This window comes from Bos indicus x Bos taurus, chromosome 23 (assembly GCF_003369695.1).
Source record: "Bos indicus x Bos taurus breed Angus x Brahman F1 hybrid chromosome 23, Bos_hybrid_MaternalHap_v2.0, whole genome shotgun sequence".
In the NCBI taxonomy this organism is placed as follows: domain Eukaryota; kingdom Metazoa; phylum Chordata; class Mammalia; order Artiodactyla; family Bovidae; genus Bos; species Bos indicus x Bos taurus.
In genome coordinates this window covers 12351336-12358183 of record NC_040098.1, presented here as the reverse complement: position 1 = coordinate 12358183, position 6848 = coordinate 12351336, and the positions used below count along the sequence as shown (strand labels likewise).

Sequence of the window (6848 nt, the reverse complement as noted above, 5' to 3'; positions counted from 1 at the left end):
TTTTCTCACAAAGTTTTTATCATATATATCACATAGTAATACAGTGTTATAATCTTGTGGTTTTTAGGATAGTTAAGAAAAGAAGGAAAAATACAGTCTTTCATATTAACCCACGTATACACAAATTCTGGTGCTCCTCATTTTTAGCTATGGATTTGGGTCATTTTCTGGTATCATTTCCTTTCAGCCTAAATTATTTCCTTTAGTCTATCTTATAACAGAGCATAGCAATGCTTCCTGTTTTTACCTAGTATTGTCTTTATTTTGGTTTCGTTTTTGAAGGACAGTTTTGCTGGATATAGAATTCTTCATTCAGCACGCTGCATATGTCAACCCACTGTTTTCTCCCTTGTTTTGGATGAGATTCAGCCAACAGTTGTATTAATTAATGCTCTCTTTATGTGGGGTCATTTTTCTCTTGCTACTTTCAGATTTTCTCTTTGTCTTTGAACACTAGACTAGGATGTGTCTAGGAGTGGATCTCTTTGTATTAATCTTACTTAAGGTTTGTTGCATTCTTGGATATATAGATTCATGTTTTCATCAGATTTGGGAAGTTTATGCCCATTATTTAAAAAAAGTTCTGCCCCTTATTCTCTCAACTCCCCTTTGGATACAACCATTAGACACATGTTGTATGTCTAATGTCTGTAGGATGTTGTCCCACAGGTCTTTGACCACCGATTATTGTTTTCAGTTAAAAAAAAAACTTCAGATTGGGTAATTTCTATGAATTTATATTTGAGTTCAATGATTCTTTTTCCTGCCATCTAGAATCTGCTGCTAAGCCCCTCTAATGAATTTTTCATTTAGTTATTATACTTTTTGTGGTAACTCATATCTGCTGCTGCTGTTGCTAAGTTGCTTCAGTCATGTCTGACCTTGTGCTACCCCACAGACGGCAGCCCATCAGGCTCCACCATCCCTGGGATTCTCCAGGCAAGAGCACTGGAGCGGGTTGCCATGTCCTTCTCCAATGCATGAAAGTGAAAAGTGAAAGTGAAGTCGCTCAGTCGTGTCTGACTCTTAGCGACCCCATGGACTGCAGCCTACCAGGCTCCTCCATCCATGGGATTTTCCAGGCAAGAGTACTGGAGTGGGGTGCTATTGCCTTCTCCAGGTAACTCATATATTACATATAATTTACCATTTCTAAAGGTATATAATTCAGTGGCATTAAGTACATTCATATTGTTGTGCAACCTTCACCACTATTCATCTCTAGAACATTTTCATCCTCCCAAAATTGTTATCATTAAACAGTAACTCCTATTCCTCCTCTCCCCTTAGTCCTTGGAAACCACCATACTTCTTTCTATCTGTATGAACTTGTATTCTAAGTATTGCATATAAGTGGAATCATACAATATTTGTCCTTTTGTGACTCTCTTTGCTTAGCATAATGTCTTCAAAGTTCATCCATGTTGTAGCATGTGTCAGAATTTCCTTCCTTTTTAAGGTTGAATAATATCCCATTATATATATATATATAATCAAATATATATATAATCAAAATGTGATATATATATATATCACATTTTGATTATTCATTAATCCATCAGTGGGTGCTTACATTGCTTCTACCTTTTGGTTATCATGAATAGATTTCTTGGAAAATGAGTATACAAGTATCTGCTTGTGTCCCTGCTTTCAATTCTCTTGGGTATATATCCAGAAATGGAATTACTGGATCATATGCTAATTCTATACTTGATATTTTTAGAAAATGCTATAGTATTTTCCATAGCAGCTGCACCATTTTACATCCCCACTATCAATGCACAAAGGTTCCAATTTCTCCACATCTCCACCAACACTTGTTATTTTCTGGGGATTTTTAGTGGGTTTTTTTTTTTTTTTTTTTTCATAATATCTATATTAATGGGGGTGATAATGAAGTGACACTGCAATCTCATTATAGTTTTTATTTGCATTTTCCTAATGACTGGGGGCTTCCCTGGTGGCTCAAACAGTAAAAGAATCTGCCTGCAATGCAGGAGATCCAGGTTTGATCCCTTGGTCAGGAAGATCCCTTGGAGAAGGGAATGGCTCCCCACTCCAGTGTTCTTGCCTGGAGAATTCCATGGACAGAGGAGCCTGGAGGGCTACAGAGCATGGGCTAACAAAGGGTCGGCCACGACTGAGGGACTGAGTGACTCACAATGATTAGTGATGTTGAGCATCTTTTCATGTGCTTATGAGTCATTTACATATCTTCTTTGGAGAAATGCCTATTGAAGTCCTTTGCCCATTTTTCAGTGGGTCTTTGGGGGTTTTACTGAATTATGGGAGCTCTTTATATATTCCAGATACTAATTCTTCATTAGATATATGATTTGCAAATATTTTCTCTCATTCCACAGGCCACCTTTTCATCCTTTGATGAATTACATTTTTTAATTTTTTTTTTTTTTTTTTTTTAGCTTCTGGCATCTTTTAATTTCCTAGAATCTGTATACAATTAACTCCAGCAGGGCAGTACTCAATACTGTTTAAGCCTCACATTTTAGATTAACTATTTAATATTATAAATGTGAATGCACATCCTCATAACTGGGAAACTAAATGACATAGATTTACTCATTATTTATGTAACCATACAAAATTTTATATGCAATGGGAGCTCTTATACCATGGAATCTGACCTTATAAATTATGCTATGCTAAGCTAAGTCACCTCAGCCGTGTCCAACTCTGTGCGACCCCATAGACGGCAGCCCACCAGGCTCCCCCGTCCCTGGGATTCTCCAGGCAAGAACACTGGAGTGGGCTGCCATTTCCTTCTCCAATGCATGAAAGTGAAAAGTGAAAGTGAAGTCTCTCAGTCGTGTCTGACTCTTAGCGACCCCATGGATTGCAGCCTACCAGGCTCCTCCGTCCATGGGATTTTCCAGGCAAGAGTACTGGAGTGGGGTGCCATTGCCTTCTCTGGACCTTACAAACTAGCTTACATATAAAACACAGTTACTCTTTGCTCATCTGTCCTAACTTAGAAAGTGTTGCACCAATGCTTAAGATGTGATTAAAACAGATGCGTTCTCAACACAAGGTTAACAAACCTTGAGCTCCACCCTAGAAATACAAACCTATAAATCAAAAATTGTTTCACCAGAAATAGGTTATGAGCAACTCTTACCAAAGTAGTACTATAGGGAGTTACAATGTTGACCAAAAGAAGACACAGGTTTCTCACTGAACTTTTTTTAATGGGTCTCAAATTTTGTAACAGATTTTTGGTCAAGTTGTTTTCATTAAAAAGTAGTGATTTTAAAAACTAATAACTTAAACTGCCACACACAAAACATAGGGTCCACAAAAACATTCTCCTTTCTTTCTGAAGGTTTTACGATGCATTGTTGTCATTAACCGGTCTTTTACTATTAAACTTAAATGGCCAATTGAGACAAACTGTCTGAGATCGTTCTTTCACTGCTGATTAAGACTGAGGTGGCAGTTATTGGGGATAGTATTCATTTAGCCTTCTGAACTTTCTGGGCAGACTTGGTGACCTTGCCAGCTCCAGGTGCCTTCTTGTCCACTGCTTTGACACCACAACGACTGTCTGTCTCATATCACGCACAGCAAAATGGCCCAGGGGAGGACAGTCAGCGAAGCTCTCGACACACATGGGCTTGCCAGGAACCATATCAATGATGGCAGCATCACCAGATTTCAAGAATTTAGGGCCATCTTCCAGCTTTCTCCCAGAACGATGATCAGTCTTCTCGTTCAACTCAGCAAACTTGCAAGCAATGTGAGCTGTGTGACAACCCAGCACAGGTGCATATCCAGCACTGATTTGGCCTGGATGGTTCAAAATAAGCACCCGAGCTGTGAAGCCAGCTGCTTCCATTGGTGGGTCATTTTTGCTGTCACCAGCCACATTGCCACAACGAACATCTTTGACAGACACATTCTTGACATTGAAGCCCACATTGTCCCCAGGAAGGGCTTCACTCGGTGCTTCATGGTGCATTTCTACAGACTTCACTTCAGTTGCCACATTGACTGGAGCAAAGGTGACCACCATGCCAGGTTTGAGAACACCAGTCTCCACACGACTCACAGGGACAGTACCAATACCACTGATTTTACAGACATCCTGGAGGGGGAAATGCAAGGGTTTGTCAGCTGGGCGAGTTGGTGGCAGGATGCAATCCAGAGCTTCAAGCAGGGTGGTTCCACTGGCACTGCCGTCCTTTCAGGTGGCTTTCCGTCCCTTGAACCACGACGTGTTAGCACTTGGCTCCAGCACGTTGTCACCACCCCATCCAGAAACTGGCACAGATGCTACTGTGTCGGGGTTGTAGCCGATTTTCTTAATGTAGGTGCTGACTTCCTTAACAATTTCCTTGTATCTCTTCTGGCTGTAGGGTGGCTCAGTGGAATCCATTTTGTTAACTCCAACAATTAGTTGTTTCACACCCAGAGTGTAAGCCAGAAGGGCATGCTCACGGGTCTGTGCGTTCTTGCAGATACCGGCTTCAAATTCACCAGCACCAGCAGCAACAATCAGGACAGCACAGTCAGCCTGGGATGCGCCTGTGATCATGTTTTTGATGAAGTCTCTGTGTCCTGGAGCATCAATGATGGTAACATAGTACTTGCTGGTCTCAAACTTCCACAGGGAGATATCAATGGTGATACCACGCTCACGTTGGGCTTTAAGTTTGTCCAAGACCCAGGCATATTTCAAGGAGCGCTTTCCCATCTCGGCAGCCTCCTCCTTGAACTTTTCAACTGTTCTGTTGTCGATCCCGCCACATTTGTAGATCCGATGGCCAGTCGTGGTGGACTTTCCTGAATCTACATGCCCAGTGACAACGATGTTGATATGGGTCTTTTCCTTCCCCATTTTTGCTTAGGTTTAATGGTGGTTTTCACGACACATGTGTCCTGGCAGCAAACCCGTTGTAAAAAAGCTCAAGTTTTTAATTGTGATGAAGTCCAATTTATCTATTTTCTCTTTTGTTGCCTGTATTTCTGACATCATATCCAAATAATTATTGCCAGGTATAATGACATGAAGATTCTCTCCTATATTGTAATATTTTGAGTTTTATAGTTTTACTCTTCCACTTAGGTCTTGAATCCATTTTGAGTCCATTGTTGTAGGTGATGTAAAGGTCCAACCTCCTCTTCTTGCGTATGGATATTCAGTTTTGCCAACACCACTTGTTTTTTTTTTAAGATTTATTTATTTATTTTTATTTTTTTGGCTGTGGTGAGTCTTATTGCTGCACGTGGGCTTTCTCTAGTTGCAGGACGTGGGGGCTACTCTCTAGGTACGTGTGTGGGCTTCTCATTGCAGTGGCTTCTCTCAGTGGAGCACGGACTCTAGCTGCGTGAGCTTCAGTAGTTGTAGCACGTGGGATCAGTATCTGTGGCTCCTGGGCTCCCAAGCACAGGCTCAGTAGTTGTGGCACACAGGCTTAGTTGCCCCATGGCATGTGGGGTCTTCCCAGACCAGGGATCAAATTGGTGTCCCTTGCATTGCAAGGTAGATTCTTAATCACTGGACCACCAGGGAAGCCTTCCAACACCACTTGTTCAGAAGACTGTCCTTTTCCCGTTGAGGTCCTTGCATCTTTGTCAAAAATCATTTACAATCACTTGACCATGGAGACTTCCCTGGTGATCCAATGGTTAAGACTCCATGCTTCCACTTTGGGGGACAGGGGTTCAATCCCTGGTCAGGAAACTAAGATCCCACATGCTGTGCGATGCAGCCAACAATTAAAAGAAAAAAATTTTTTTAAGTCACTTGACCATATGGGTTTATTTCTGGGTTCTCCATTGCAGGGGTCCCCAATCCCTGGGCCACAGACCAGTACTGTTTTGAAGTCTGTTAGGAACGGGACCACACAGCGGGAGGTGAGTGGCAGGCAAGTGAACAAAGCTTCATCTGCCACTCCCCATAGTTCACATCACCGCCTGAACCATATCCCCCTCATTCCATGGAAAAAATGTTTTTCATGAAACTCATCCCTCGTGTCAAAAATGTTAGACACCACTGCTCTATTCTATTCCATTGGTTGATATGTCTGTCTTTATGCCAGCACCACACCGTGTTGATTGCTAGAGATTCCATATGAATTTTAGGATAGATATTTCTGTTTCTGCAAAAAAAAAAAAAAATTAATGTTGTTGGCATTTGGATAGGGATTGCATTGGTTTTATAGATTATTTTGAGCTGTTACTGTATTCTTCAACTCCAGAATATCCTTGGGTTCTTATTATTTCTATCTCCTTATTGAAAATCTCTATTATTGATTCATTGTGATCATAATTGCTTTGAATTCTTTAAATATAATTTCCTTTAGTTCTTTGAACATCCTTATAACAGCCTCTTTGAAGTCGTTGTCTGCTAAATTCAGTATCAATAGTCACTCAGAGTCAATTTATATTAACTGTTCTTTTCCAAGTATGGGTCATACATTTCCATTTCTTTGTGTGTCTTATAATTTGTTGTTGCTGTTCTTGTTGTAAATTGGACATTTTAGATATCTTGTAGTGAGTCTGAATTCTAATTCCCCCCTGCAGGTTACTGTTATTTCTATTTGTTTATCTGTTTATTGTTTCTCTGACTAGTAACTTGTCTGGGCTAAATCCATGAAATCTGTCTCTCCAGCAGAATACAGCTACAACTTCTGTCATTTTTAAGTTATTTTTATTTCTGTCTTCCTGAAGTACTTACCTCATGTACTTCACAACTGAGTGACTAGCCACTGATCAAACAGAGCTTTTGTCCAACCACCTCAAGCCACTAAACAATCTTCTGTCCTCTACTGACAGGTCTGTGTATGGGGGGGAGTGTATTCATAGTTTAGGCCACCATTTTCACTCTT

The 6848-nt window shown here is 40.7% G+C and overlaps 1 pseudogene; it reads right to left on the bottom strand.

Moving 5' to 3' along the window:
* Positions 1-3270: 3270 nt before the first annotated feature.
* Positions 3271-5167, bottom strand: LOC113882086 (annotated as a pseudogene).
* Between the last annotated feature and the right edge of the window lie 1681 nt (positions 5168-6848).